Below are 15008 nucleotides of genomic sequence, written 5' to 3'. Positions count from 1 at the left end.
AGACTCATGTAGGCAAACAATTGTGTAGATAAGGTTGAAAATTGGAGAAGGTATTTTGCTTAGATTTGTAAACCCTACTCTACTTGTTATTGTTATTGATGCATTATGTCTAGAATTTAAGTATTGTCACATTTTCATTGTTGTTTTGTCATTTTTAGCCTGATGAAATACATTTCATAGTGAATTGATAATAAACCTTTATAGACATCCAAGTATACGGTTCCTATTTTATTGGATATCCCCAAAGGAAAAGGGATGTCTAATGAAAATGCTTAGGTTCTCTGAATGTTGTGGCATATGTGCTAGTGAAAGATACTTTTAGGTGGAATTCTGAAAATGATTTTGAATTTTTGAGAGAATTTAACAAATTCCTGTTTGTGTTGTTGACAAGCTCATAAGGCCTCATTCCAAATCTGGGTCTTATTTGATTGAAAAAGGATAATGGTTGTTGCATTCTAGAAATTGTCAAAACCAAGCTGGCAAGTCCTTTATTAATCTTTATTGGCACAACCATAAGTGAAGACCCTAAAAATTTTCTCATTACCTATCAAATTTAAAAAAAAAAAAAAAAAAAAAAAAAAAAAACCATATGTGAAGGCCCTAAGCTTTGGAACCAGTTATGTATTGTCATTCTTTGGAGAATTTTATTGAATTTTCTTCTTGTGAGGGAAGAATTGAGAAGGCATCTGAGTACTTTTAGTCCTTTGAGTCAAAGATACTGAAAGACCATTTTTTTTTTTTTCCTTTTCATCTAGAGAAATCTAGTTTGGTTTGATTTGTACGTTAGAACTAATTTCATTCAGCCTTACTTGATTCAAGTATGGAAGAAGAGCTAGATGAGAGAGGGAATTTTGGGGATCTTAAAGTACTTCTTATTGTCTTTTTTCTCCATTTTATGGTCTATTTGGACTTATAGGAACAAGACTAGTGTGAAGAAATCACCTTTCTCTGCCACTAATGTGGTCTTGTATTGTAAAAGTTTGATTTCATTCTGTAGGGTAACTAACAGTTCAAAAAATAAAGAAAAGCCTTGACAACAGCAAGATAAGCAAGTATCGACCTTTAAAGAGCATACCTACTACCTACCAATCCTGTTGGAGTTGAGCTGTAAGGGTAGGAGAAGAAAATACAAGAGATCCAAGCTTTTTTTGAAAAAATAGAGAAGGTGCATGTCCATGGTTGGTTGTTTCAGCTGAGCTTGTTCTTCCTTTATAATCTTTTTGTAGATATTCACAAAATAAACATGACACTGCTACTACTAAAAATTGCCACATATTTTCAAGAATAAGTTCCACTAATTGTATGTGCATGCATGCAAGTCAAATACATATTACACATGAACAGAAGCTCTATGTAGACATTGCATTCCCATTTGAACCTCTTAAGTAGTAAGTCCTAACACCAAGCAAGGTACATTGTAACTTTTCATAACTTGTAAAATGAAAGCTATTCGCATATAAATTGATAGGCATCACACCTAGAAGTGATCACCATTGCTATAATATTAAAATAGGATTGTAAATAACATAAAATAAAAAAAATAAACAAAATTTTTAAGCAAAAGAATCTATTATTGATCTAGAAGCTCTAGGAATGCCTCCTTGACATACCATCCATTCTCCAAATTCAAACTATATGAATGGTCAAAATGACAGCCTCCCCTTAATAAAATGTGAATGTCTTTGTATTTAATATATCAATTTCAAAAAAAAAAAAAAAAAAAAGAAGGAAAAATCAGAGATGGGGATCATGAGATTTCTCTGGATGCTCCCTATTGGAATAATAGAAAAGAACGACAAAAATATATATTTCAGCTTTCTGGATGTTCCCTATTGGTTATTACATAGCATCTTCTAGTTTGTCCAACTCTTCCTTCATAGAAATCTTCCAGTTTTGAGATTTCTCTCTATTAGTATTCTTGGAATTTACAAATAGGTGGCAGAGTTGTCCAATTGAGGGGCTATGGTGAAGGACATTCAACAGTTTACAAATGCTTGGGTTTGACCAGTAGATGGATGTCCTGGCAGAGTCTTGATCCCTAGCAACCCTTGCCCCTAAGTTCTTTATGAATATTAGCTTGGATAACAGGCAGCAAACTCTGAATCTTATAGTCTTTTCTTCTTGTGCTGTTTTGGTTCCTTCATTTCAAATGTATGAAAAAAGAATGGCAAGACAAAGAACTTTGTTGGTGTTTTGAATGCAGTAGAAATCATGTGCTGGAAAGCAAGTAAACATTGAAACTGGAAGCTTTTACTGCCAAAGGTATATAGATTTATTTTTCTATCCCATGTTCTTTTCTTACATTCAGAACTAGGCTTCTGGGTTGTTCTTATTTAGAAGTCCATAAGCACAAGCTCATTAGTAAAGGCATGACGCATTATGAATAAACTAGAATTCTAATTCTTATATATTTCCTTCTTGTCTTTTCCATATAACATGGTCTGCTTTATTTTAAAGTATGCAAAGGGGTTTTGCTTGTTTGGAACTGTTAACAGGCTTTTTGTTTTGTTTTGATCTGTCCATTAGAACTGATTTCATTCAGCCCACTAAATTCAAGATGGATCAAGAGCTAGCTGAAGGATATCAGGGGGAATTTAAGGAACTTAAAGTTCTTCTAGGTATCGTTTGTCATTATTTTATGGTCTATTTGGATTTGTAGGAACAACTAAACAAGGCAAGGGAGATTCTTTCCCTACCACTAATGTGATCATGCATAGTAAAAATTCGATTTCTATGTGCAAGGTAGCTAACGGTTAAGAACTAAAGGATAGCCTCCATAGTAGCAAAATAAGCAAAGTCCAAACCTTTATAGAATCTTCCAACTGGCAACCAATCCTGCTCGAGGAGAGCTACAAGGGTAGAAGAACGAAATGGAGGGGATCCATTCAGTTTTGATTGTAAAAATAGAGTTGGGTCCATGGCTGGTTGTTTGAGCTGGACTAGAGAGGTTGGAATAGAAGTAACAAAGAGGTGGCAGATCGAGCTGACAGACATTCAGATGTTTAGAAACCAGTTGATAGATGTTTTGGGTTTGAAGAGGAGGACAAATGACTTCTGACAGAGTCTCAATCTACAGCAACCATTGCTCCTGACTGCTTTATGAACTTTATCTTCGATAACACACAGTAGTTGAATAGAATAGTACAATAGTTGTTTATGATTTTGCTTTATTTAAAACATGAAAATTCAACCAAAGTTCCTGTTTTGAATTTAGCGGCTATTGCAATGACAACACGTGGCCAAAACTGGAACACATGTTACCATCACAATAGATCCAGTGCACTGGTTGTAAACAGATCTCTAGTTCTAATATCATTGAGTGAATTTCATTTTTCCTCTATCAATTTTCTGTTGCTTTCTCTCTTTCTGTTTTACCTCTTTTTCGTATTATTTTGTTACTGTAAAATTCAGTGGGAGTTTTTGTGCAAATTGTTGCAAATCTAAGTGATCATGACAGATTTTGTTGGAAGTATCCTCTCATTAGGAAACTTTGAGTGTCATTTTTTTTTTTTGGAAAATAGTTAATAATGTTTTTTAGGTGCGATGTGTGGTGAATATGAGGAAACTAACAATGTTTTTTAAGTGTCATATTTGTTTTTCTATTGTCAAATTGCAAGAGCAATTTGGTTTGATTCTTAGCAACCCCAATCAAAAAGGGTGTGATTAAATGATGGTTGAATGTTCTGTCTGAAAATAAATCTCATAATACAATTATTGTGGCTGTGGTAGTGGATATTTAATGATTTATATTGTTTTTAGGAGCAAAGTTGATTTTGAAGGCTGTATGTTCAAGTTCAACCTAAAGTCATTGTAGAATTTAGCTGAAAGTGAACGTTTAACTGCATGAAAATATTAGAAGATGGCAGTCAAGAGAAAGGGATTTGTAGCGTCATTGTGCTGATCGAGAATAAAAACTTGTTGCAGGAGTCCCCAAAGATGATTGCATATACTGGAGACTGGAACCTGTTTTTGAAGTTATAAGGGTATTAAGGAGGGGTTTTGGTAATGTACTTAATATGTAGATACAGGATATTGGAATAGATAGTTAAATTAGTTTCAAATGCTTCTTCAGATTAAGTAAATGTAGCCTGGTCAGGGCATAGGTTGTAAGGTTTATGTAGTTCTCAGACTAGGTATAATTTTATGTTGTTGTCTTACTCCTCAATAACCCAACATGTCCAAGATTTTCCACCCACTTTACCTTCTAATTGTTCAGGATAGCTTTAGCTATATCAAATTATAAAAATTTTTGGTGCAAATTGGTTTACATGGAACACAACCATATCAATGCAAATGTCCGAACTATGTTACCATTGGCACCTTCGGCCTAGTGAAAAGGTACACATGGGCTAAAGAGCATGCTAGACTCTTCTTATCTTGAAAAGAAGGACAAGATCTATGGGCATATATGGTTAGAAAAAGAGAATTCACTAAGTCCAATTGGTTTGGCAAGCAATCCCATATGTATAGGGAGTTGCTGGCGCTAGAAAATGTAAAATCTTGCCAAAATAGAAGGGACTCTATAGATTGCTTAAGAAATTTCAATTCTTAAACCATTAGAGCATTCACATCAATGCTTCTAAAGATGTGTAAAATAGAAAAAGACACCATTTTTACACATTTTGCCTTAAAATTGCTCCGCATCAGTACTTCTAAACTTGTGTATATATTTTCACTAGCTATAGTAACTGTGTATATTTACACGGTTACTGTAGCATGTGTATTTATTATTTTATTAATTTCTGTTCGCAACAATTTTTCTCTCTCTTCTCTGTAAACACAAACACACCCACACACAAACACATCCACACAAACAAATCAACACAAAAACACACCCACACACACAAACAAACCCACACAGACAAACCAACAGAGAGATAGATCGGTGCTTGTGGAGCTTGGTTCGTGGATTGGCCAGTGAAGAAGTGATCTAGGTCATGGAGCTTGGTTCGTGGATGGGCCGATGAAGAAAGGATCTGCATCGTGGAGCTTGGTTCGTGGATTGGCCAGTGAAGAAGTGATCTGGGTTGGTAGTTTTTGAGAGAGAGAGAGAGAGAGAGAGAGAGAGAGAGAGAGAGAGGTGATTTGTTCAGAAAAAATGAGTAGAAAGAGAGAGAGGGAGTATGTAGGTAAAGGGTAGTTGAGAGAAATAATAAAAAAATTGAGAAGGATGAATATTTTATTGAAATATCTTGTAAAATAAATAAACTGATGTGGGTGTTTTGTAAAAGTGATAGTATAAAATAGAAAAAGTAGGTTTTTTCATGTAAAATAGACAGAAAATTTAAAAGAACTTATGTGGATGCTCTTAAAATGAAACTTCTATCTTGGAATTAGTTAACATAAAAATTATATTTTGCTAATAAAATGGTGTTTGTGTGTGTGTGTATATATACACACACACACACACAAACACCATTTTATTTTTTTAGGACACAAAGTGATGATGAACTACAATATAATGGAAAAATTGACATTTTATGCTTACTAGATGTAATAAATTTTAATAGCAATATTTAACATGATTAAGGCACACAAAATATAACATTCAATTTAGGGGATAATTATTTTAAAAATAATTTAGATTCTATGAAAAGGAACAGAAATGTACCTCTTCACAGAGTCTTTGTCTTGATGTTATTTCTTCTTTTCTTGGTTATTAGAAATGAATTATTTCTTCTTTTCTTGGTTATTAGAAATGAATTGAAGAGATGGAAAGATTTCTTAAAGAGCATAGATTACTTTTTAATTTTTTTCCCTTTTCCTCCTTTTTTTTTTTTTTTTCTTTGAGCACAGGAGATGATAAAATTTCTTAAAGCACATAGATTCCTTCTTCCTTTTTCTTTTTCTTCTTTTTTATTCTCATTTTTTTTCTAAATTTTTTTGATTACAACAATAATGATCTTATTATAATTTTATGAAAGAGAATCATGATGGTGAAAGTAATCCACTTTCCTTTTTAATCTAATCAATCTAATATTTATGTTTCAAAAAAAAAAAAAGGAATTTAACTAATTTCATTCAAAAAAAGAAAAAAGAAAAAAAAAGGAAAGATGAAAACAAAAGAAAAAAAATGGGGGGGGGGGGGGGCTTAGGTATTGTAATTGATGATGCCAAAAATCGTCAGTAAGCCACACGATACTCGCGTGCTCGAGATGATACCTGCAAGAAAAAAACAAAGAAAAACCATAGGAGAGTACCAGTGTGGTACTAGCCAAAGATCCTTCGAAGATTAAGTTAGAAAACTTTTCACAACTCTAGAGTGCCAGAGCTGGGGTGAATTATGCGTACCTTGTTTTCTGAGAGCCTTTGGGTTTTTATAGTAGTGTAGAACCGACCTCCATTTCTTGCATAGGAAGACGTTTCCTTATGGAGAAGATCATCATTAATGGGCATATATTACGGGATTCTCCTCATATTAGGATTCTATTCATATTGGGACACTATCAATTAGGGTTAATCGTGGGACACAAGTTGTTTCCAATTAGGATTACTTGGAGGTCACTTAAACCATGTGGATGCCACATGGCCTTGAGATCCGTCCACCTTGTGTTCGTGCATCTTGGATCCGTCCACTGTTAGCCCACTGGTCCAACACCGTTAGGTTTATTTAAATGGACCCGTCGTCCATAATTTTACCCTCTTTAGTTGTCCCCATGCTCCATGGGTCCGTGATCTCTGAGTGGATGGACCTGTGGGGATATGGTTCACCTTGCCTCCTGAGAAGCTCGCCCAACCTAACAAGCTGGCCTAGGGTCATTAATGTCGTAGGGACACGTGGCATCTATTTAGTGGTCCATCTCTTGGAACAAAGTGTCCCTTTTTCTTCCATGTCGTTCCCTCTATATAAACCTCCCTTTTTAACCCTCATTTTTTTACTTTCACAGAAATCTTACAATCAAAGCGCTACCGTCACCTTTGACAAACGAGCATATCGTCCACCTAGTGCATTCGTCATCTATACCTTTTTGCTGCTCATCTTCAACTGGTAAGTACTCTTCTCCTTCCGTTAAATTTATCTTTTAGACTTTGTACTCCCGTCATCTATTAGATCCGTCAATGTCTTAGAATTTACCGTCACATGTAGGTGACAAAGATGTCTAGTGTGTCAAGTAACCAATCGTGTGTCCGCGGCGGAGCGGGCTATGATGAAGTGTTTTCGTCAGGTTAGAAAGACCCTAACACTTCAAGTGAAGAGAGAATCTGTCGGCCTCCTCTCCTTCAAGGGATGAGGATTTGGAGATGGATAGGTTAGAGGGTAACTCCAATGACGGCTTAGATGGTGCTGAGCCCCCAATCCAATCTGTCATAGGTCCTGATGGATTTAGGGAATTCATCATGCTACCTTTATGGACGATCAATGATTTTATTTCTACAATCAAAGAATCTCACTTCAAAACCCTTAGGGAGAAATACCAGATACTCGTCAACATACCCATCCGTTTACCTTACAAGTGAGAGAAATGTTACTACAAGGGTGTTAAGGGGGTTAGGGTCTATGAGCAGATGCTAAAGGCAGGGCTCAGATTCCCCCTAAGTTCACTTCACCGTCAACTCCTTCAATACCTTGGTTTGGCCATCACTCAGATCTCCTCAAACACTTAGAGGGTCTTCCTTGGCATAGAGGTCTTGTACGAGGCCATGACTGACGGAGCACGGAGGTTGACGGTGGAAGAATTCTTTCACTGTTACCATTTGGTCGAGATTACTCAATCAAAGGGCATGTATAGCTTTGTGCCTAGGAGCCCATTGTTGAGGCTCGTGTGTGGTACCCCCAACTCCAACAGAAACTGGAAGAGTTCGTATTTTTTCATGGAAGGTGATGAATGGATGTGTCATCCTGGTGACCATGAATATATGCCTGTTGACACAACATGGGGCATAATGCCCCCGTTTGGTATGCATCCGTCTATATTCACGCTTTTAATTGCTTGTTCAACAAAACCAAGCTAGAGGAGAGGACAAGGGCTAAATTGGTCATTCTAGACACCCTTTTCTAGTATTATGACGGACCAGAGCCCACAACAGCCGCCTATTGCTACGATGTTCAAGTTCACCAGCGTAAATCCGTCATCCAATACTCTTTCATGGTTTTTATATTATCAAACTCCTGACATCCGTCCTTCTTTGTGTAGAAATGGACACCGCTAGGAGAAGGGCTTCCATTAAGCAGCAAGCCACTTTAAAGAAACAACAAGAGGGTTAGCCCCCTAAGGGGACAGGTTTGTCCAACCCATCCACCAAGAGGAAGCAGCAAGAGAAGATCGACCATCTTCCAAAGAAGCCCAAAACTATCCTTGAACCTGTCGTGGGTTTGAAAGCTAAGACCAAGAAGACAGTCACTCAGCCTAGCCTAGGAAAGGGAAAAGGACTCATGATGGGTTCTGTTCCCGCTACTGAAAAAGCAACCATCCTCCTCCGTGAGGACTCTAAGTATGTGTTGGAGTAGCTCTCGTCCATCATCACGGCTAATGATTATGAGGACTTGAGCAACCATGCAACTGAGGCCATGGGGGAGACGGGTCTCTTTTGCATTGCTCAGGTAACTACGTTTGTCCACTTTCTCTTTTCCTTCCCATCAACTTGCCTTGTTACTAACCCTTCCATCTTTAGGCAATGTTAATGATGAATGGGTTAATGGGTTGTTGCCTGAACCATGAGACTATGTTGGATTGTATACGGGCGAAGGCGAGATTGATAGAGGATGAGTTGAATGAGTTGAAGGCTTGGAAGACGGTCCAAGAGAAGAAGCTTGCTCAGTCAGAGGAAGCTCAGGGTAAGTTGGAAAAGCAGACGGAGCTGTTGAGGTAGGTCCTGGCAGACAAGGAGAAAGAGATCAATGACGCCAAGGATCGGCTCCATCAAATGAAGGAGGAAGCGATACATAAGTACCGTGACTTCGATGCCCTTTTGGCAGAGCTTGGAGGATCCTTTGCTGAAGGCTTTGACGACTGGCTCCATCAAGTCAAAGCTTCTTATCCAAACCTAGACTTATCTCATGTGACTGTTGATGCCCAAGCCTAGACCTTAGTTCAGCCCGTCCACTCCGAGAGCACGGACGAATTATTTGCTGATGATGCCTTCGAGGACCCTTGTGGTGACGGAGAGGTAGCTCAAGTTGAAAGCCAAGCTAAGACTGTTGAGGACAACACCCGTCATCTTGAGGAAGTAGTGGTTGAAGAGAAAAATGAAACTCCCGTCCAATAGTAGATTTATTTTTTTATGGCTAAATTGTAATGGTTTTGAAGAACAGTTTATGTTTTAATAATATTTGATTACTTTCTATATGTATACATCTCCCTTTATGGGTTTTAGTAATATTTGATTACTTATTTTATCCGCCTACTTTTATTCCCGTAGAAGAATCTTTTGAGCTTATGGTCAGATTCGTCCACCTTAATAGTAATTTTAATTCAATGTGGTTGAATCCATCTACTTTATGGATCACATAGTTCTCTGATCCTCTTGGATGAACCTGTCCTCTTTGTAACTTTGATTCAACGCGTGATGGAACCTGTCCACTTTATGGATTATAAACTTGTTCTCTTATGGACTTGTAATTTTAATTCAACGTGTGGTTTATGGTTGAACCGTCCACTTTATGGACTTTATAATGTTTTGATCATCCTCTTGGATGAACCTGTCCTCTTATGGACTTTATAATGAATCTGTCCACTTGTGGACTTGATAATACTCACCTTTATGGGATGAACTCCACTTATGGATAGATTCGTGAATCCGTCCACTTGTGGACTTTTCATTCAAAGCATCCTTGTAGTGGACTTGATCATGAATCCATCCACTTGCGGATTTAACAATATTAATTCATCCTCATGGGATGAACCAGTCCATTTGTGGATTTGATCATAAATCTGTCACCTTGAAGACTTAATAATACTAGTTCACCCTTCATGGGATGAACTTGTCCACTTATTGACTTTATCATGAATCCGTCCACTTGTGAACTTAATAATACTAACTCACCTTTTATGGGGTGAACTCGTCCACTTATGGACTTAATCTTGAATTCGTACACTTGTGGACTAATATTAACTCATCCTTATGGGAAGAACTCATCCACTAATGGACTTTATAGTGAAAGTAGTTTAGTAGAGAAAATATACACTGCTTGTATCTGAATAACTCCTCTTATTTTTGGTAAACATGTGCATAAGTAAAAATTGTTCTTAAAAAGGATTAAAAAAAAAAAAAAAACGTGCCCTTTGAGCTTAAAAGGTAATGTAAGCAAAAATTTAATTAAAAGAAATAAACTGGAAATGAGGAGTGTCACTCTTCATGCTATCTTCTACTGGTAGTACTTTTGGAGATGCTTGGTGTTCCATGGATGTTGTAACTTCTATCTGTCCAATGTCTCCAAGTGGTAGGTGCCTTTCTTTTGCCACAATGTGATTCTATAAGGTCCCTCCTAGTTAGGGCCGAGCTTTCCTCAGGTAGGGTCTTTAACTGCACCCATTACCTTCCTCAAGACGAGGTCTCCAACCTTGAAGTCTTGGTGTTTGGCTTGGGAGTTGTAGTGCTTAGCCATGAGATCTTGGTATCGTGCGAGTCTCTGTCCAACTGTTGCCCTGACTTCGTCTAGTAGATCCAGATGTAGACGCATAGTCTCATCGTTCCTTCTTTCATCATGATTACCACTTTGTAGCTCGTGAGTCCGACCTTTACCAGGATGACTGCCTCGCTTCCATAAGCTAATCGAAATGGTGTTTCCCCTGTAGGCGTCCTTGTTGTCGTCCTATATGCCCATAGTACACTCGGTAACTCTTTTGGCCATACACCCTTTACCCCCTCGAGGCGAGTCTTGATGATTCTAAGCAAGGATCGGTTCGTGACCTCAACTTTCCCGTTGGCTTGTGGGTGGGCGAGGAAGGAGTAGTGGTTCTTGATTCCCAACTGTGAGCAAAAATCTCTAAAGGAGTCGTTGTCGAACTGTTTTCCAGTATTTGATACCAAGACTCTGGAGATCCTATACCTACAGACGATGTTTCTCCAAACGAAGCTTCTCACATTCTTCTCCGTAATGGTAGCCAAGGCTTTTGCTTCTACCCATTTAGTGAAATAGTCTATACCGACTATAAGGAACTTCAACTGTCGCATTGCTATTGGGAATGGACCCATGATATTGAGTCCCCATTGAATGAATGGCCACGGGGCTGTCATAGAGGTCAATTCTTCTGTCAGCTGTCTGATGACATTGCTGAACCTTTGACATTTATCACATGCTTTAACATAAGTTTGGGCGTCCTTCTACATAGTAGGCCAGTAGTATCTAGCTCTAATCAGTTTATGTACCAATGACCCCGACCTTGAGTGATTGCCGCAGATCCCTTCATGTACTTCTCTCATGACATAATCCATTTCTTCGGGACTTAAACATCTCAGGTACGGTCGAGAGAATCCCCTCTTGTACAGGACATCTTTTATCACGACAAATCGTGCTGCCTGAACCTTCAGCTTTCTTGCTACCCCCTTACCGTCGGGTAGTGTGCCGTCTTTCAAATAGGAAACTATTGGTGTAGTCCAATTGCTTTCCGAGTTCATTTCCTGCACGTTGACGTCATCTATCAAGGGTGAAATTTGAACAAAGGAAAGTACTTTACTGGGGAGAAGCATGTATTCGACTGATGCAGCTTTGGCAAGGCGATCAGCTTGCTTGTTTTCTTCTCTTGGGATTTGGAAGAACTTGGCTTGCAGTTTGTTGACACGTTTCTACACTTGATCTAGATACTTCTTCATCCTTTCTCCTTTGCACTCGTAGTCACCATTTACCTAACTGGTGACTACCTGAGAGTCGTAGTATACGATCACACTTGTCGCTCTTGTAGCTTTGGCGAGGTCTAGTCCTGCCACTAAGGCTTCATACTCTGCTTCATTGTTTGTTGTGGGGGAAGTTGAGTCGAACCATGCATTCAATCTCGCCTCCCTCTAGGGAGCAGAGCACTACACCGATTTCGCTAGTGTGCTTGTTAGATGACCCATCCGTGAGGAGGCTCTTCAGCCCTCTGGCCTTCCATATTGGTGAACTCCACAATGAAGTTGGCGACCACTTGTCCCTTTATGGCAGTACGCGGGTGATATTGTATGTCAAAATCACTCAGTTCTATTGCCCATAGCGCCATTTGCCTGGCAACTTTGGGACTGCTTATTACTAGTCATAAAGGTTTGTTAGTTAGGACGACGATAGTGTGGGCCTGGAAGTATGGCTTCAGCTTGTGAGCTGCTATAACCAAACCAAAGGCGAGCTTCTCTATTGGTGGGTATCTTTCCTCTGCGCCCCTAAGTGCTCAACTTGTGTAGTACACGGGCTTCTATACCCTGTCTTCTTCTCTGACTAAAGCTGTGCTGACAGCCGCCAAGGATTCTGCTAAGTAGAGGAACAGTTCTTCCCTAGGCTGGGAAGGACTCAGCAACGGAGAGGACGAAAGGTAGGTCTTCAGGTCCTTGAACACCTACTGACACTCAGTTGTCCATTCAAAAGATTTCTTCAGTGTGCGAAAGAAAGGTAGACACTTATCCGTTGCCTTTGACATGAACTTGTTCAGCACTGCTACTTTGCTTTTGAGGCTTTGTACTTCTTTCACATTCATTAGGGATGCCATCTCTATTATGTCTCAGATCTTGTCTGGGTTGGCCTCGATACCCCTCTGAGACACCATGAATCCTAGGAACTTTCCTACCGTCACTCCAAAGGCGCACTTGCTTGGATTAAGCTTCATGTTGTAGGAATGAAGGGTGTCAAATGTTTCCCTAAGATCCTCCAAGTGATCTTCCCCCCTTTGGCTTTTCACCAGCATGTCGTCAATGTAGACCTAGACATTTCTCCTAATCTGCTATGCGAACATTTTGTTCATAAGCCTTTAATACACTACGCTCGCATTTTTTAGGCCAAATGACATTACTTTATAGTAGAAGAGGCCCTGTCTAGTGACAAATGAAGTCTTCTCCTGATCTGCTTCGTCCATTCTGATCTGGTTGTAACCTAAAAAGCATCCATGAAGCTTAATAACTGGTGTTGAGCCATAGAGTCAACTAGGACGTCAACCCACGGGAGCGGGTAGCTATCTTTGGGGCATGCTTTGTTCAGGTCGGTGAAGTCTACGTACATCCTCCATTTCCCGCTATCTTTCTTGACCATTACCACGTTTTCTAGCCAGTCAAGGTAGTAAACTTCCCTGATGAAGTTCGCCTCTTGTAGCTTGCAAACTTCCTTCGCTATAGCTTGGTCCCATTCTGGGGTGAATACTCGCTTCTTCTGATGGATGGGTGGGAAAGAAGGCGACACATTCAGCCTGTGCACCATGACTGAAGGGTCTATTCTCGACATGTCTTTATGGCTCCAAGCAAATACATCCCGATTTTCTTTGATGAAAGTTGTGAGTGCTTGGCAAACCATCAGGCTGGTGAAGGTACTAATCCTAGTCATTTGATCAGCCTTGGAGTCGTCGAGAAGTATCTTTTCAAGCATTTCAACGGGCTCTGTCACTGTCCGGTGTTCTTCTATGTTCATGGCCTGGAGGTGGTCGTCCATCTCCATCATAGCTGTGTATCATTCGCGTTCAACCACTTGATTTCCACGCAACTCTCCTACTCCATACTCGGTAGGGAATTTGATCATTAAATGGTTGGTCAAGGTTACAGCCTTCCATGAATTAAGGGTAGGTCGTCCTAGGATGACATTGTAGGCAGATGAATAGTCGACCACAAGGAATGTTACGTCCTTAGTAATTTGCTGGGGGTAGTTGTCCACCATTACGGATAATGTGACTACACCAAGGGGGAACACCCTTGTTCCTCCAAACCTGATAAGCTAAAAAACGAATTGACCCCTTGTAATAAATTAACCAATTAATTTAGCCAAGTGAATTAATTAAGTTAATTAATCATGCAAACACGTGGTAGCACAAACAAATCACCAATAAACTAATTATGCAGTGGAAAATAAATAACACGGTGATTTGTTTACGAATGGGGAAAACCTAATAGCAAAAACCCCACCAGGTGATTTTTAGGTCACCACTCTCGAAATTCCACTATTATCACAACAAGCGGTTACAAGTAAAGGAATCCTAGTATCTTATACTAACCTACAGTTGAACCCTTACCCCAATATCCAATTGGACTTGTTTTGTAGCGATAATTTTCCTTTTCGATGCACGGCTCCCAAGTACGTGACTAACCAATGCACGGATTCCAGTACACGACTTCAATCACCAACTAGAGAAGGTTGTTGGCTGCAAAGTTCTTCAGTTCATCCCAACGATGAAGATCAAAAAGATGCTTCGTCACAAAACCCTACGGTACACATACATAGTAACTTCTTCACAAGAATGATGAACAAGGGCAAAACTTTTATCTTCAGTTACAAATTGCTTGAACATACTTTGTTCAACACTTGTGCAACCTGTGTACACTTTGATGACCCTTAAAATAATCCTTTTGTATGTCTAGGGTTAGAAGAAAAGAAAGCCCAAACACATAATCACGGATTAGAGTCAAAACAGAACTAGAATTCTATTTTTCATAAAGCTCGACAGATAGCTATTTATCGAGATGCTATTAAGCAGCTGTCGAGCCACGGGGCTGGAACAGCTTCTTAAGCTCGATGGATAGCTAGCTGTCGAGCTTTAATGAATAGCATTTCTTCAGCTTGAATCTTGCACAGATTTGCATGTCTTCAACACTTGATCTTGAAACACAGTTTCTTGAAGTATTAAACACATTCTAGATCTACCCAAATACAAGTAAAGTGCATTTTGTCAAGGTATAAGCCAAGTACATAAAATAGTGACATATATTCCTAACAAGTGAATCACATTTGTCCTAACAATCTCCCCCTTTGGCAATCTATGACAAAATCACAACAAACAAATGAACATATGAGAGAAGTCATAAATCACTCAACTCATATTCACTTGTTGAATACAATAAAATCTATCCTAAAACAAACTCTTGAAAAAGTTTGCAAGAAGAGAGTTTATGGCAAGTAGACG

General features: G+C 39.0%; 1 long non-coding RNA gene across 2 annotated transcripts in view; it reads left to right on the top strand.

Annotated features, from left to right (window-relative positions):
• The first annotated feature begins 2154 nt into the window (after positions 1–2154).
• Positions 2155–15008, top strand: part of LOC126720450 (uncharacterized) — a 53458-nt gene continuing 40604 nt past the window's right edge. For both annotated transcript variants that reach the window (XR_007653401.1, XR_007653400.1), the window contains exon 1: positions 2155–2262. This is a non-coding gene — a long non-coding RNA (uncharacterized LOC126720450). The remainder of the gene's footprint in view (positions 2263–15008) is intronic.

The sequence above is a fragment of the Quercus robur genome, chromosome 4, assembly GCF_932294415.1.
Source record: "Quercus robur chromosome 4, dhQueRobu3.1, whole genome shotgun sequence".
Lineage (NCBI taxonomy): Eukaryota > Viridiplantae > Streptophyta > Magnoliopsida > Fagales > Fagaceae > Quercus > Quercus robur.
This window is presented reverse-complemented; position numbering and strand designations above follow the sequence as displayed.